The 16,936-nt window shown below is 54.3% G+C and overlaps 1 protein-coding gene across 1 annotated transcript in view; it reads left to right on the top strand.

The window, feature by feature from the left end:
- Positions 1 to 1,080: 1,080 nt before the first annotated feature.
- Positions 1,081 to 16,936, top strand: part of DISP3 (dispatched RND transporter family member 3) — a 58,494-nt gene continuing 42,638 nt past the window's right edge. Inside the window, exon 1 of the mRNA XM_055262663.2 lies at positions 1,081 to 1,470. The gene's annotated coding sequence lies outside the window, so the exon portion shown is untranslated. The remainder of the gene's footprint in view (positions 1,471 to 16,936) is intronic.

Genomic DNA, 16,936 nt, shown 5'->3' with positions numbered 1-16,936 from the left:
GGGCACCCAGTCATAAATACCAATGTGTCCAGTTGACAGCCAGTCAGTGGGTAAAGCTTCCAAGGACTGTACAGCAGACAGACAGAGCAGGAGCAGCAGGTGAACAGCACAGGAGCTCCACTCAGCACCCTGACATTTAGAGGTGCATCCCACCCAGTTTTCCTCTTTTAAAAACAAGGGCTGGGGATGGGGAGGGGCTGCCGTGGGTTCAGCATCAGTGTGTTGGCTGGCGGGGCTTGTTATGTTCCATTCATAACTCTCCCATATTCTTCTCTCTCCCATAAGCCGGAAACCTCCTGAAGGCAAGGATTGTGTCTCATCATTCCCCTATCTTCCCAGGTCCTTGGTCGGCACACACTCAGGACAAATGACAAGTTCATGGCTCACCCTCACACAGCATGGCAATGGCCTCCCTCCTTTCTGGCTTCCATCACTGACATCCCTCCACCCTGCAGCTGGGGGCTGGCAGCTGGCCCCCTTTTGAGGGGTCCCACTTCACTCTCCCTGGGCAACACCAATGCCAATGCTCTCTGAGCCTTGATGGAGAGAAATGGGCCAGGGCACTGGCCTGCCCCCCTCCCCCGGCTCTTTCTCCTTGTGTCCCTTTGGCTAGGGGTGTCAGGCAGGCCATGTGCTAGAGCTGGAGGGATGCCCGGTCCCAGGGGCTGGCATGGCTCCGGGTTCTGGTGCCAGAGGGGTAACTGAAGAACAAACGAGGAAGGGAACGCGCCAGGAGCCTGGGCTTGGCAGCTCCCTCCGGAGGGCGCCCGGGGATGCCCGCGAGTGTCCAGGAGGCTGGTGACCTGCCAAGGCTGGGCGGGCTGGCTGGAGAGGAGCGGGAGCGCGGACCCAGGAGAGACTTGGGTATCAGGAAACTCGGGGGCGGGGCTGGGGGGGCGCCTGGCCCGGACCGTCTGCAGGGGCGAGGACCGACCCCAAGGGGTCGCTGCGCAGCGCGCTTTCCCCGCCCGCGGGCTCCAGGGCCGGGCTGAACCACCGCGCAGATCGGCAGGGGGAGCGGCGGCGAAGACAGAGCCAGAGAGCGGGCCCCGGAGACCGAGCGTGCGGCGTGGCGCAGGGTCTCGCCGGCCACGGACTCAAGGCGTGGCGGCGCGGAGCCAGAGGAGGCGCCAGGGCCTGGGCGGCAGCGCGGCTCCGGAGCCTGGCTAGGACACCCCGCGACCCGTGGTAGGAGCCCGGACCCAAACAAAGGCGGGCGGCGAATAAAAGGCGGCGGCGGAGCGGAGTGCTCGGTTGCGAGCTGGCGACTGGGATTTGCGCGCAGTTTCCCGCGGTCTGCTTGCCCTGGAGCGGAGCGGGGAGCCCCAGCCTCCTGCGGCTCCGAGGAGCTTCCCCCAGCGACTCCTGCGAGGAGACGAGTCTGCGCAGCGTGGTGGCCGCCGCCCCCCGACCCTCTGCGCACCCCCTCCCGCGCCGGCGGCTCAGCCTAGCCCCGTTCGGCCGGCCGAGGTGAGTGCACGGCCGCGGGGCGCCATCCGGGCTCGGTCTCGGGGCTGGGGGGTGCATTGCTACGAGGAGGGGGAAGTCCTCCGCGCCGTCCGCATCCCGACCTGCGTGGCGCCGCCCGCGAAGTTCTCCCGCTCTCCAGCCAGCCCGGGATGCGGGCCTCGGAGCCCCCCGGGAAAGACGGTCAGGAGTGGACAGAACCCAAGCTTGCCCTCTGCGACCCGGCCCCAGCTCCGCACCATCTCCCCGCGGGACTGCAGCATTCTCGGTCGGCCAAGGGGAATTGGATGTTGGATGTCCAGGAACGGCAAGGCTTCCGACCTCTGGCCCCTGCTCGTCCCCGCTGAGGGATATCTGGGTCCATAAAAGTTGAGCGTCAGTCTGAAGCCGCCCCTGGATCGGGCTCTCGGCCATGCTAGAGCGGAGGGAGGGGACCGAGTAAGGCTAATGACCCCCTCCGCCCACCCCCTACCTAGCGTACTCGTGCTCTCGGAGGGACATTTCCCCGATTAACCTGGCTGCAGGTCCGGCCGGGGAGGGCGCGTGGGGGCTTGGGGCGGGACGGGCCAGCGATGGATCCGCGCGCGCGAGGGTCTCCAGTCTCTGCCGAGAACGCGAATGAGGGTGGAGGTGGAGTGGGCAGCCGGGCAGTGGCAGCGCTGAGGGTCGGGAAAGATTCCCAGCGCAAGGGGTGCCGAGTCCCGGGAGCCAACCCCACGGCCGGGAGAACTTTTCCCAACTCTCTGGGGAGGCCGGCAGCAGGGCTGGGAAGGCGCCTCCTTGGGGGCTTCTCTTCTCGGCCTCTCTCTGCTCCACGGCCGGCGCCAGCTTCCCGCTGTCCCCCACTCACTGCGAGACTGCGCGCAGGTCTCCGTCAGCCCACTCCCCGGGTCAGCACCGCGGACAGCGCCTCGCGGCCGCCCTAGAAACTCAGAAGGCCGCGCACACCCACGGTCCACGCGCACACTCACACCCATCCATGCGCACACACATATCTACAGACCACTGGAAAACAATCCACACACATACACTCGCGCAAGTACACACCCACCCACAATCCTCAGACGCACACAATCCACACAGACCCACGGTTCACACGCACGTGGACGGACAGATCTCACAAGCACATACGTTCGTGGACCTGGGCAGCATCTTCGCCCCCGTTCCGCATTCGAGGCTGCTGTCTCCGGACTCTGACTAAGCCCCAGATTCCAGAGCCCACCACCTGGTGTTCCCACCGATGCCCAGTGACTCACAAAGCCACTCAGACTCCCAAGCACAGACACACTCCCACCCCCAGCGTGCGCGTGCACACACACACACACACACACACACTGTCCTGCTCCTATGGGCGAAGCATGGGGATTTAGAGCAAACACCCCCTCCCCACCTCCTACTGCAACACCTGCCTGGGGACCAGGGGATCTTCTGGAGGGAGGGAGGAGGCTGTGGCTGGGTGGAAGCTCCGAGCAGAAGCCCAGCCCGGACAGGTGCCTTACAGAATCTCCATTTTCAGCCCAGGGTCCATTTTGCTTGGCTCTCTACTTCGATACTCACTCCTCTTTCTCTAACCTTAGTCCAGACACACACATGTACAATCAGGGTCCGCATTCTTTGCTTGTACCTTCTGTTTCCCTGCTCTGTTCCCTCCCCCAGGTTTCTCTCTCTCTCTCTCTGTCTCTCTCTCACGCACACACACGCACAGGCACCCTCTTTTTTTGGTCTTTCCAGTCATCCTTCCCCACTGTCTTCACTTCTCTCCCCAACTTTCCTTAGGCTGGGTCTGACCCAGTCTTTGCTGGGATGTGGGCACAGCTGACCCTTAGGGGGAGCTGACTCCATTCTCTCAGACTTGCATTCTTCACTGCAGGTTCCATGTCCCCATTACTCTCTCTTTGGAAATCTGACGGCCCTCCACTGTGGCCTCAGCAGCTTCTGTTCCCCTCCCCAGGAAGTTTTCCAGGGCCAGATGCCACAGAGCCCCAGTGATGTATCCAAGGGGCCAAGAACTTTGGGTGAAGCATTCTGGACCCCCCCCCCTGGAGATTTGGCTAGCCATGAGATCTGGTAGCCATGACCTGACTTGCCCTTTGACACCTCTCCTGCTGTTGTCCTTCAAATCCAGAAACTGGGTTGAAAGAAGAACAGTCCCAGCATGGTGTGGTGGAAGGAGCACTGGACTGGCAGTGAGGGGACCTGGATCCTAGTCCCAGCTTAACCACAGACTCCCAGTTTGCCCTTGGGCAAACTACTTCCCTTCTGTGAGCTTCAGGCTTCCTGTCTGTTAAAGGACTGGCTGAGGTGACCTGTAGGGTCACTTTTTGGCCCTAATAATCTGGAACATTGACCCTCTAGTGAGTCTCTTGAGTGTGGGTGGGATTGAAAATTGTGATTCTAACCCCAAATAGTATCCTACCTTTCCCCTTCCTTGGAGTACCCACCACTAGTGAAGTCATCCCGTTCCCTGAGTGAGGGATGTTTAGATGATTTCCTTAATAGGACCAGAGATGTCAAGTAATTTTCTTGAGGTCATACTGCTGAAGTGCAGTCTTCACTGGGGCAGGCATTACTTCTACTGTCTATATATCCTCTGCATATACCACCGGTTCTGCTGGTAGATGTGTGGTGAATGAATGAGTGAATGAACAAATGAATGAATAGAAGATTTAAACCTGGATCTCCTAATCCCCAGGTCCTTGGATGGTTTAAGCCCCTTTCTCTGCTAGTATAGACATACTTCCCTCGTCTCCCCATCCTCCCCACCCCCTATTCCCCTAGTCATCAAAGGCAGATGGAATTGTCTGAGTTAAGGTCCTTCCTCCCAAGTGGCAGACACTGGGCTGGTTGTAAATGGCCACAGAGAAGGGAACAGCTGAGAGCAGCTTTAGAGGTCCTGCCCAGTGAGTAGGGGCTTTGCAATCAGCCTCATGTCCTTGGACCCAAGCAAGTAGACTGCCCATGGGCAGTTGGTTGCTGGCCAGGCTCTGATGCCAAGAGGGAAGACGGCCATGACCACCGTGTGGCTGAGCAGCCTCTTTTCATAGCCCCATGAGCTGGGGATGGCAAAAATAGCCTTCACAGATGAGCCAAATGAGATGCTGAGCAAGGAGGTGGTGTCACTAAGGGCCATCAGTCAGCCCACTGCCAGCAATAAAAGTAGGCACCCCAAAATGGTGGGGGTGGTAGTAGTGATGGTTGACAATAACAATACTATAGGTGTTGATAATGATGTTAGCATTGTTAAAATCGAGAGCTCAATGATTAGCTTTTTTGGTTCCCTTCCCCCTCTTTGAAATGGTTTCCCCACCTGAACCCCTCTTATACTCCTCCCTACACCCAAATGTGGAGAAACGCAGGGCTGGGACAGTGAGGCAGGGATGTGGGATTGTCCGGCAGTCCTAGCCAAGGAAGAGGGCTTGTCATTTGAAACCCTCTTCTTCTCTGCCTGCCCTCCCCTTACCCAAGCATGGTGTCTTGCCAAAGGAGCTGGGAGAGGTGTCAAAGTCTGTCAAAACACCCTTCCAAGCTAGATTCCAAAGCATCGAAGCCCGGGGAAAATAAATAAAGAGAGCAGTGTCGGCCCAAAATAGAAACATGCTCCAACTCACAAATATGCATGTTTTCCAAAAGTCGCATTTCACGGGCAGACAGTACGGCTCACACTGCAGCTGCCCAACAAAGGCCGGAGGCATGGATGCTGCTGGACCAGTCCAGGGATGGCGGCAGAGCCTCCCCCAGTGAGCTCACTCTCTGCCTGGCCGCCGGGAGACCAGACAGCCGCACTCCACTCTGCACCAGCTGGAAGGTACACGGGCGGGAGGATTGCGAGGAATATGTGTCTGTGTGTTGTCAAAGCTCTTTGGAAACAGGCACCAGACATGGCTGATGGCCTCAGGTCCTCCGCCTTATGATGGGAGGCTGGTGATAACAATACCAACCAATCATAGCTGCCATGTGTTGAATACCTACTATGTGCCAGGTGCTAAGCATTTACGTGGACTGTCTCAAGCCTTGCCACCATCTCATGGCACATGAATTGTCATCCTCATTTAATGTATGGGAAAAACAAAGTTCAGAGAAGTGAAGAGACTTGCCCAAGGTCACACAGCGAGAAGAGGCCAAGCTGGGATCAGATTTTGATCTGAATGAAGCAAAAACCCCCATTTTGCCCAGTACCCTGTATTGTTTTGGTTACTGTCATTCAATAAATATTTTCTTGTCGAGAAACCTGTTTATATTATGGGTTTCAAAAGAATGTAAATTCCTCTGCCAGTCAGGCCAGAAGTGAAGGGCAGTACCCTCACCTGTGTTTATCAGTCAGTGGCCTGGGCTGGGTACTCAAGGCTTCTGAGCCATGGCTGGGCTGGAGCTGAGTCCCTGTGAGAGTCTGGAATGGGACTCAAGCTGTGAAGCTTGGAGTGTGAAAGACAACTTAACTCTGTAAGAGGTCAAGGATATGAGAAGCCTCTGCAGATGGGGAAGTTACTTCAGAGAGGGCAAGTGAGTTGCCCAGCATCACACAGCATGTTGGTAGCAGAGCCTGAGTCTCAGAATCCCGGGCCAGAGATCTTCCCAGGCAGCCGGACTGGCTTCCTTGGGTGTGTGGGAAGCGTCCAAACCACACCAGGGAAGGGGGCCGAACTGATGCAGCCAGTAAACCTAACAACTTCCTTCCAAGGGCAGAGGTGAAATGCTGCTTGCTGTCATTGCTCCAGTCCTCTCTGCGGCACCCCCTCTGACATCAGCCACATGCCAGGCAGTGTGCTAAATGCTTCATGGACCTTAACCGATGTGATCCCCATAACCACTCAAGAGGGAGGTGCTCTGATTCCATTTCACAATGGAAGGGCCTGAGGCTAGAGAGGTCAAGTCACCTGCTCAAGGTCACACTGCTGGTGAGGAGGCAGGTGGAGCCCAGCAGAGCCCCTGCTGGCTGGTTCGCCCTGGGGGTGAAGAAGGCAAAGGTTTGGAACTAATGCCAAGGGGGTGGAGGAGCTGATGGGCAGCGGCAGGCTATTTATATTACACCTCCAGGCTGGTCACGCTTGCTGGCATGTGTACCAGCAGAGGCTGTGTCTCTGCCAAAACCTGGAAGGAAGAACCCGGTGCAGTATCCTGGGGCCATCCCCTGAGAGCATTAGTGAAGTGTAAGGTCTGGGTATGTTTCTCCCTGAACTCAGGGGAGAGAAGATGCTGGAGAGGGTCTCGTTGCCTGCAGAACTCCCAGCATGCCCTTGATCTTGGCAATTTACTTCCTCCCATCCGTTCCTCCCTCTGAGGGAACCAGATGGGGAAACTGCCAGTTTGGAAAAGGCTATTGGGTGGCAGGTTATGGTGTTTCTGTATACAGTGAGCTTCACCTGGGAACAAGGGGGTGGTAAGGACAATGGGAAGAATTGGCTTGGATTTAGATTCTAGCAGGTACCATTTACAGGGGCACTTCTTGGAACCACAGAGTGATGTCCTGGGAGATAGTGTCCAGGGACTTCAACCTCCTCTGTCAGAAAAGGCCTTCTCCATTATCTCCCATCTCACAAGCATCTGCCTGAGCAGTCCTACTGTGTGCCAGGTGTGGGCTTGGAGAAGTGTTAGGTTGGTGCAAAAGTAATTGCGATTGTTGCCATTGAAAGTAATGGCAAAACCCCTGATTCCTTTTGCACCAACCTAATGGAAAGGTCTCTGTCTCTGTCCCTGTAGAGCTCATCAGAGTCCCCATTCCCACCCCCAGGACCTCTGGCCGAAGGAGCAGAGGTGATAGATGATTAGTGGTGTCTCAGCCAGGCCCCCCACCACAGTATAAGAGGGACCCAGCTGTCCCCTGGGGCTGAGAGGGCATGATCCAGTCAAGTGGTCTCTCCAGGGTCAGGAGGAAGGTTTCCTGTAGGTGTTGCCCCCAGTACAACTAGACTGTCCATGAGCTTGATGTCTTGGTAGGAGGAGGGTGCAGTGGAGAAGGCTCACTCCGCCCAGCCATCTGCTCGGGGCAGCCAACACCTACACTGGCACCTGGATGATGTGTCCTTCGCCAACCTTGTTAATAGAGGAGATGTGACTGCCAGCTGGAAGCCAGTCCTGTTGTGAAGGAGGATGTGGTGATCTTCTTGTCTCTGGGGAAGGCAGCTTCAACGGGGGTCAGGGTGGGGAAGGTTGTGGCAAATTGGTGTTCCTGGGAGGTTTGGGGAAAGTATGTGTCCCCCACACCCTGCAACTGCGTTGACCTTTGCACTGTCCTGGGAGATCTCTCTGTTCTTCGGTGGGGAGCTCTGCAGGCCAATCACCCTGATGATAATGATCATGATAATAACAGTCAACATATTTTGAATGTTTACTACCTGCCGGGCCCTGGGCTTAGAACTTTACAGATATGATCTCATTTCATCCTCATACCTGCTCAGCAAAGGGGATAGCACTGTTATCTCCATGTTAAGGATGAGAAATGTGAAGTGCAGAGAGTCTAAACAGCTTACTAATAAGCAGTGGAGATGGGACCCAGCTGCCATGTGCACAAGGACTGAGCCCCACACTCTGGCCTTTACTTTCACTTGATTTGGGCCTTTGAGGATGAGTATGATTGAAGCCAAAGTACCTTATGAGTCCTTCAGTAATCTGGGTAATTGTACATAGGGACTCGGGCTGTGTTCTGAAGGATAGGGTGATGTGGGCTGACCATTTGCTTCTTGACTGCTAAGCCACCGAACAGATCACTTTTCGAATGTCCAGATGTGGGCAGCATCTGGCAGAGTGGCAGGACGTTGCTGGCTTTCATCCAGATGTTTCCCCTTTTCATTTCGTGTAGAGACAGCTGAGACTTGCACCCCTCTGGACATGACCGTGTGTGGGGGCTCCCAGGTTGAAAAGTATTTGTTGGTTTTAAGGCATCATCTTGTGACTTCAGAAAGGCAGGATGTTGGTTTTTGTTCCTCCCTGCAATCCAGGCCTGGGAGACATTAGAGAGGAATCAGGCTTTGGAAAAGTGTCAGCAGCCGGAAGAGAACCCCCGCCCCCTTCCCTTCTTTAGCTGGGGAAGCTGGGAAAAGGCTGGCTGAGAGCGTGCATTACAAGCTAGTAGCTGCTGTGGGTTCCCTCCAAGGGTTTCTGACTTTCCGACCTAGTGCTCCAGAGACTTCCAGCAGATGATCCCAGAGTAACAGAGCCAGGAATCTGTAATGAACAGGGACATGTCAGCCAATTGGTCTTCTTGGGAGTTAATGAACATGCGAATAGATCTGGGGTGAAAAGTTTCATGGAGCCTTCAGGAGGAAAGGAGTTGAAGACATCACTAAGTTAAGATTATGATTATTATTTTTTTTTAAGATAAGCTCTCTGTCATCCAGGCTGGAGTGCAGTGCTGCAATCACAGCTCACTGCAGCTTCAAATGCCTGAGCTCAAGCAATCCTCCCCCATCAGCCTCCTGAGTAATTGGGACTACGGGTGCGCATGACCACGCCCCGGATAAGTTTTTTACTTTTAGTAGTGACAAGGTCTCCCTATGTTGCCCAGGCTGGTCTTAAACTCCTGGGCTCAAGTGATCTGCCTGCCTTGGCCTCCCAATGTGCTGGGGTCACAGGTGTGAGCCACCACACCTGGCCAGATTATGATGACTTAACAGAAAGTCCTTATTTTATATAGCAAGCACCAAGCGAATGAAGTTAGAATGAGTGAATGAATTGGTAAATGTATGAATTGGGGAATGGGGCTGAGGGACTTTGACAGTCAGGGCTTTGATTTGGCAGGGCCTGACCCCAAGTATGGACAAAGGGAAGGGTCCTTCTCTTGTCCTCATCTCCCCAATCTTGAAAGAATGTCCCCCACCCCAGGAAAAGCTGAGGAGCCGCCCTGCTTGGCAGCAGAGTGCCCTGGGTCGGAGGAGCCTGGGATGGGGAGGGCAGCTTTGGCTCTGGATTGGAGACAGTCCTGGATGTCCTCCCTTCCTGAGGGGACATGGAGAATGGGCAGCTACATGGAGAATGGGCAACTGAGCCCAGGTCTGGGGGAATGGGACGGCTGCCACTGCTAACCCTGCTCAGAAGTTGCTCTGATGCTCAGCGGGTGCGCTTGGAGGTGATTGCTTCTGGAAAAGGAGGCTTCTGCTTTCCCTGCCACCACCTTGCCTGGGACAGCACTTGAATAGGAATCAATTTGCATCATTCCTGCTGTCACCAGCCTAAAAGACTAAGTAGCTTAAGTAGCTTATTTCTCCCTCTGCAGACCTACTCTCAAAGCATTCCCAGGCTTCACCTCCTCCAGCTGCTTCTCCCGTCCTGGAGTAATGAGGGGCCCTGAACACCCTTGGCTCAGGTTCGGTAGAGAGACTGACTCCCTGAGCGTTGCCCTCTCACTGCCTGCCCCACCCTCATCCCATTCTGCAGGACCCTCTGGTCATGGGGTGTCTCTGGCTTCTGGCTATGGCATGGATTGGAACCCAGGAGGCTGAAAGCGGATGGAAGCTGCTGCCTCAGGACCCCAGGGACCCTACAATACTTTTGACCTTCTCAACTCGTTCCCCAGCCCTAAATTACCCCATCATCTCTCCTGTGTCACACTCCTGTGTCCTGGCCCTCTAGGGACTCCAAAAGACAGAACTGGGAGGTACCTGAAAGCTCGAGTCCAGCCCTCCCATTTGACAGAAGGGCAAACTGAGGCCAAGGAGAAGGAAAGGCTTGCCCAAATTCAAATAGGAGACAGAGCCCCATTATCATGGAAGAACTGGTGCGTGGGGAGGGGCGTTCCCATTAGACTTTGGATAACACTCCACCATTGAGCGGGGCAGGGGTGTGAGGGAAGCAGTCTGGGATTTTTGAGCCCAGGTAGCTTCGCTGGGTCTCTCCTGGCCTTTGGGGCTGGGGGCAGCAGTTCTTATTTCCTGGGGCCCTGAGCCTCCCAAGCATTTTATGAGAAAGGCAGCAGAGTTGGAGGGGGTCAGTACTTGAGGGGCCACTTTCCATCCCCAGCCCTAGCGGCTGAGCACCAACCCCCGACTCCTGTCTCCGTAGGGAGCTGCATCATTGTGAAGGGAGTGCTGAGGCTGAGGCCAGTGTGAGACTCCCCCCACCCCAGAGCAAGGGCCTCTGTGCTGGCCCCAGGGGCTGAGGGGTACTGAGCCCATCTCCTGGATGGACACCTGCTCCCCACTATCCATGCCTGAGCTGTCACTCAGCAAGGGAGCCAGGAAGCCTTCCCTGGAGCCACTGACCTGTGTGGGCACTGAAGGTGAGATTCCACCTGGGCACCTGTGATGGGGAACTTGCAGGTCAGTCTATCATGTCTCCACCCTCCTCCCTTCCGTGGGACCCACAGTCCAGCCAGCGCTGTACCTAAGCTGTGACCAGAACGGCTGAGGGCAGATGCTGTGTGTGTGTGTGTGTGTGTTTGCAGATACGTGTGTGCATGCATGCACACACACCCAAGTGGGGGTTGGGAGGACTGATTCTAGGACCCTAAGATTTTCAAACATGTAAGACTCAAATAAAATCTACCACAGTGAGAAGGGTACTAAGCTCATCAGAAATCAGGTTCAAATAAGTCCCTTCACTTCCTTAGCCTCAGTTTTCTTGTCTGCAAATTGGAAATAATTCCTAGGAGGAGAAAACCTACGCAAAAATGATCTGGAAGCTGGAATTTGCTGCATGGATGCAACACGATTCAGTCCCACCGCCACCCCCGCGATGAGAGGATCGAGGATGGGAAGAAAAAGGGCTCTGGCTCAGGAACACAAGGGCAGCCTCCACCATCTCCTCACTGTGCCCCTTTCATCTGCTGCTGGCCTCCTCAGCCCTTCACAGGCCCAGGCAGCAGGGGATGGGGGAGCCCCAGGTTCTCAGAGGGAAAGAGATTTGCCCTAAGGTTCTCTGTTCCTTCCCAGGCAGTGAGGCTGCGGGTACAGCCCTCTCCCAGAGCTCCATCCCGAGCGCCTCATGGTGGCCCCTCAGCAGGTTTGAGCACGTTTAGCTTCTGATGTATCCTCCAGCTTCTGTTTGGGGGCTATGGGGCAAAGAAGAGTTTTGCAACATCTCTGGACCCACAGATTGTGGTCTGGGTGTGCTGGGGCTGTGGGAGGGATTGCAGTCTCCCAAGCCTTCTGCAGAGCTGGGAACTGGCAGGTGACCACCTCCTGTGTCCCAGCAAGGCTGATGGCACCCGGTACATGGCTATTGGCTATTCAGCTGTTCTTGCCACTTGGCCAGGCCCCTGTGCATGCTCCCCTCCAAAGACAGCAGGACCCCTGAACACTGCCCCTCCAGCAATTCTGCAGAGAGGTGAAGAGGAGCCTCTCCCAGCATCCATCTCCCCTTGCTCCGCCTCCCCCAACTGGGTGGTGACTGAGAATCAGAGGCAGAAGATTTAGAGAGCATCTCTTCCCGCTCCCCATCTGGCAGATGGAGAAACTACCTATCCAGAGATGTTAAGTGACTTGTTCTAGGTCACACAGGCCAGTGGCCAGGCAGGTTCCAACCCCAAGTCCTTGCGGCCACTTCTGCTGCCCCAGGCACAGATCCCCTGCTTCCTCCACCTCCCTTGCCCCCAAGCTTGAACTTGCAGCAAGATCCCAAGATGAGATGCTGGGGGAATTGTTTTACATATTTGTTAATCACATCTCAGAATGAAAAGGGCCCTGAGCTCATCAGCCAGGAAGAAATCCAATTTGGCTTTTATGGCCGTAGTTATTGGTCATATATCCTTGGGATCTTTTTATTTTTTATTAACCCAGCAGTCTAGGGGCTGGGGTGCTGGACTGGCTGCTGGGCCCAGAGGTTCCTCTGTACTTGGCAGCTGTGATCTCCAGCCTCACACACCCAGGACTTGGGACTGAGGATGGGAGAGGTGTTGGGGGCCTGGGCAGTCTGGACGGATTGGCCAAGGCCTGCAGTGAGAGTTTCCAGGAACCTGTTGACCTGTCAGGCCAGGGGCATCTGGGAACCTGGTCGTATTTCACAGGTTCTGTAAGTGTTGCTGGGGTTTTTTGTTTTTGTTTTTGTTTTTGAGACGGAGTTTCGCTCTTGTTGCCCAGGCTGGAGTGCAGCGGCATGATCTTGGCTCACTGCAACCTCTGCCTCCCGGGTACGAGAAATTCTCCTGCCTCAGCCTCCCAAGTAGCTGGGATTACAGGCACCCGCCACCATGCCTGGCTAATTTTTTGTATTTTTAGTAGAAACGGGGTTTCACCATGTTGGCCAGGCTGATCTCGAACTCCTGACCTCAGGTGATCTGCCCACGTTGGCCTCCCAAAGTGCTGGGATTACAGGCGTGAGCCACCGTGCCCGGCCATGTTGCTGATTTTATTAAGCTTCCATTGTCTTTTCCTCATTGATGCCAAGGCTGCTTTGTGGGCTTCAGGATCCAGTGCTGATGGGTCCTGGAGATGAGGCCTGAGTTGCACAGGCAGGGGCAGGAGGTGGCCAGAGAGGGTTAGTCGGGTGGAATTCCTTTTGGCATCAGGGCATGGTGGCTAAAAGGATGGGCTCTGACATTGCCTCCAGAGGCTCCAATCCAGCCCAGCTCTGTAAGCAGCCTTGTAAGGTGGGGGTTGGATCAGACGTGATATAAATAAATAAAGCACCTCCCATGTGCCAGACACACAGTAGTGCTCAATGGATGGTAAACTCCCCACCCAGTCCCCTTGTAAGGGGCCTGGCAGATAGTAAGCCCTTGGACTTCCAGTTCCTTTTACTGTCTGGCCCTGCCAAGAAGAGCTGTTTGGCAGATCTGGGTGTTCTGTTTGTATCCCCCTGTCTGGCTGGCCCAAATGCCATCATTTCTTCCCTCCCCATGGCTGGAGGAAAAGACACCCTGAGGAGTGAGCCTTGGCTAGAGATACAACAGCCTGAGTCCATTCCCCGAACCCCCAGGGACACATGTGAGCCATGGTGGAGGGGTGCGGGGAGGCCAAAGGCTGAATCAGTTGCTGGAGGGAGCCACTGGGAATAGGGGAGGATGACCAGGGCAGCAAGGGTTTTCCAAGAATGCTTCTGGACCACCTGTATCAGAATCACCTGGGGAGGTGGTTTAAATACAGATTCCAGGTTGGGCATGGTGGCTGACACCTACTGTAATTCCAACGCTTTGGGAGACTGAGGCAGAAAGATTGCTTGAGTTTGAGATCAGCCTGGGCAACCTAGCAAAACCCCATCTTTACAAAAAATTAAAAACAAAAAACAAAAACAGCCAGGTGTGGTGGCATGCACCTCTGTAGTCTCAGCTACTTGGGAGGCTGAGGTGGGAGGACCACTTGAGCACGGGAGGTCAAGCCTGCAGTGAACCGTGATAGTGTCACTGCACTCCAGCCTGGGCAACAGAGTGAGACCCCATCTCAAAACAAACAAAACAAAACCCAGATTCCTGGGCCCCACCGCCTCAGAATCTGACCTGGTATCACCCTAGAGTTTGCACCCTAGAGTATGCCTAGTGACTCCGATTCACATTAAAGTCCAAGGATCTTTGGGGCAGAGAATAAAGGAGTCCGCTCCAGTTGACTTGTGGACCTGCCTACAGCGGGGGCCAGACCTGGGCTCTGGCTGGCTAAGAAGTTAATAATCATACTAGCTGCTCTGGTTCAGCAGGGGAGCAGTATCACCATCCCCATTATACAGATTTCCCTCTTGGTGTTAGGGGGTCAGATTCTGTTCCACTGAGCCCACTAGAGAGGGGACACAGAACAGGGAAAGTGATAGTGGCTGTTGTGCCCATGAAAGTTGGATCCCTCTGGTGTTGGCTGGGACGTTTCCTCAGGTGATATATTGACCCGGACAAAGCTTGTTTGCCTGATAAATATTGAGCCATTGGGTTTTTCGAGTCAGCGCCCGCAGTTTCCTCACCAGCTGTCAGCCCCGGGAGGCCAGTCATCATTCATCCACTCCATCTGTGCAGCCTGACCTTCTCTGAGAAATGGGGGGCTTGGACAGGGTCGCCACAGAGCCCCCACCGGATTCCTCTCCCCACCCCCACCTGGGCTCCTAATAATAAGCCCAGATTTTCTTTGCAGAGAGGAATGGTCATTTGTACCCCCTCTGAATTTCCGGCTGGCAAATTGAGCCAACAAAGATCGTGTTTCTTAGGGGGCAGCAGGGGTGATGGGGAGTAGAGGTAGGTGCTTGCTTCAGCTGCAGCCACAAAGTCAGGTTTCCCTGGGGCTGGGGCAGGAGATATGAGGTGATAGATTTAGGGTCTTCTTGCTGGGGAAAGAGCTCAGACAAGTGTGGAAAGTCATCCAGCCATACCCCTTCCTCTATGGATCTAGAAGGCATCCCCTGGCTCTGTTGCCATTTTTATTTGAGATTCTAGGTAGGACTTGGAACCTCTTCAGAGAAGACTCTGGGAGGGCCCTAGGATCCAGCTGCTAGGATAGGGCTCTCTGCTTCACTCCTACTTTCTCGCTGGGATGCTTCACAGCCCCAATGTATTAGGGTTCTCCAGAGGAAAATAACCAATAGCATATATATATCAGAGAGAGATTTATTAAAAGGAATTGGCTTATGTGATTATGGAGGCTGAGAAGCCCCGAGATCTGCAGGCAGCAAGCTGGAGACCCAGGAGAGCTGATGGTTTAGTTGCAGTTTGAGACTGAAGGCCTGAGAACCAGGAGGGCCAATGGTGTAAGTTCTAGTCTGATAGCTGGCAGGCTGAAGACCCAAGAAGAGCCGATATTTCAGCTTGAGTCCAAAGGCCAGAAAAGACCAATGTCCAAGCTCTAGCAGTCAGCAAAAACAATTCCCTCTTAGCCTTTTTGTTCTATTCAGATCTTCCAACTGATTGGTTGAGGCCTACCCTCATTAGTGAGCACCATCTGCTTTACTCTGTGTACCGATGCTAATCTTATCTGGAGGCTGGGCTTGATGGCTCACTCCTGTAATCCTAGCACTTTGGGAGGCTGAGGTGGGCAGATCACTTGAGGTAGGAGTTCAAGACCAGTCTGGCCAACATGGCGAAACCCCGTCTCTATTAAAAATACAAAAATTAGCCAGGGATGGTGGCATGCACCTGTAATCCCAGCTACTTGGGAGGCTGAGACAGGAGAATCATTTGAACCTCAGAGGTGGAGGTTGCAGAGAGCCGAGATCTTGCCACCACACTCAAGCCTAGGCAACAGAGCAAGACTCCATCTCAAAAAAAAAAAAAAATTATCTGGAAACACACTCTCTCTCACACACACACACCCAGAATCATGTTTGGCCAAATATCTGGGCACCCCATAGTCCAGTCAAGTTGACACATAGAATTAACTGTCACACCCATGACCCATTGAAGGGAAAGCCAAGCTTCTGAGGTTGGTGGGAGACTTCCTTTACATCATGCCCTGAGTTGCCACCTGCTGAAAGCAGAATTGCCAGGCCCCGAGTGATTTCTGGTCTTATGGGGATGGTGCAAGCTTGCTAAAAGGCAATGGGTTTCTTCAATGAGTGCTGACATATCAGCTTTCAAAGAGCTCATAGGCTACCTGGTATGGCCAAAAGAGCCTGGGCTTTAGGATCAATAGACCTGAGGTTCAAATTCCAGTTCTGCCCCTTAGTAGCTGTGTGACCACCAGGGAGTCACTTAACCTCTCTGATTCTGATTTTGCTTCTGTAAAAAGTGGATGCTCATAATGCCTTCCCTAGCATCCTTGCAGGGCTGATGTGAGGATGACAGAGGATGGATAAGGAGTACTGGCACGTGGTAGATGCAGAGTTAATTATTATGGTGGTCTTAATGGGTGTCAGAGTTTCTGCATTGAACTAGCTGGGCTTTTGACTTCACTCCATGTGTGTGATTTTGCCCCAATTTCACCACCACATCTCCAGTGCCTCTTCAGCCTCCTGGCCTAGGTGGAGTATCCAGGTCTCGGGGAAAGGTTTGGGATTCTGACGACTGGCATATAGCCAAGGCGTCCGGATAGCGGTGGATTCTCAGAAGACGGAGTATCAGGACTTAGGACAGTGATGCCTGGGAGGCACCAAGGCCTCCCCTTTTCTTTCCTCCCTTCTCTGGAGCTGTTCAACTCAAAATAACTCATTTTGAGCCTCTGCCCAAAACTCTCGACCCAAGGGTAAGAGAATCAAAGACCTCGAGATGTTCAAGGACCAGAGCTGAACCAGGGAAGGCAAAACACCCTGAGCCAGGAAGAAAAAGCTGATTAGCTCCTAATTGCCGTTAAATTGTATATACATATACGTATTTTAAGTCAAATCTGCATGTCTAATGTGATTTTTTGATTACATTTTAATAGTCTGGCTGGGATGGGGGAGTGGAGAAGGAAGGGTTCTGTCATCCTTTGCCAGAGGAGGGAAGTTATAAACAGGACCACAGGGAGGCTCTGGCATGGGTTCACATCCCTGGGAGCCCCACCTGCTCTGGAGAGGAGTGAGGCCTGGCAGGGGCCTGGGGGTGGTTTTGAGGCAACACCACCTCCCACCAAAGCCCCGTTCTGTCCAAATGGGGAAGTCCATCTGGCCTGTGACTTGAAGACTGGCTTTTCTCTTCAACTTCAAAAATGGC

The sequence above is a fragment of the Symphalangus syndactylus genome, chromosome 22 (genome assembly GCF_028878055.3).
Source record: "Symphalangus syndactylus isolate Jambi chromosome 22, NHGRI_mSymSyn1-v2.1_pri, whole genome shotgun sequence".
Taxonomy (NCBI): domain Eukaryota; kingdom Metazoa; phylum Chordata; class Mammalia; order Primates; family Hylobatidae; genus Symphalangus; species Symphalangus syndactylus.
Note: the sequence above shows the minus strand (reverse complement) of the source record. Positions and strands in the feature narration are given on the sequence as shown.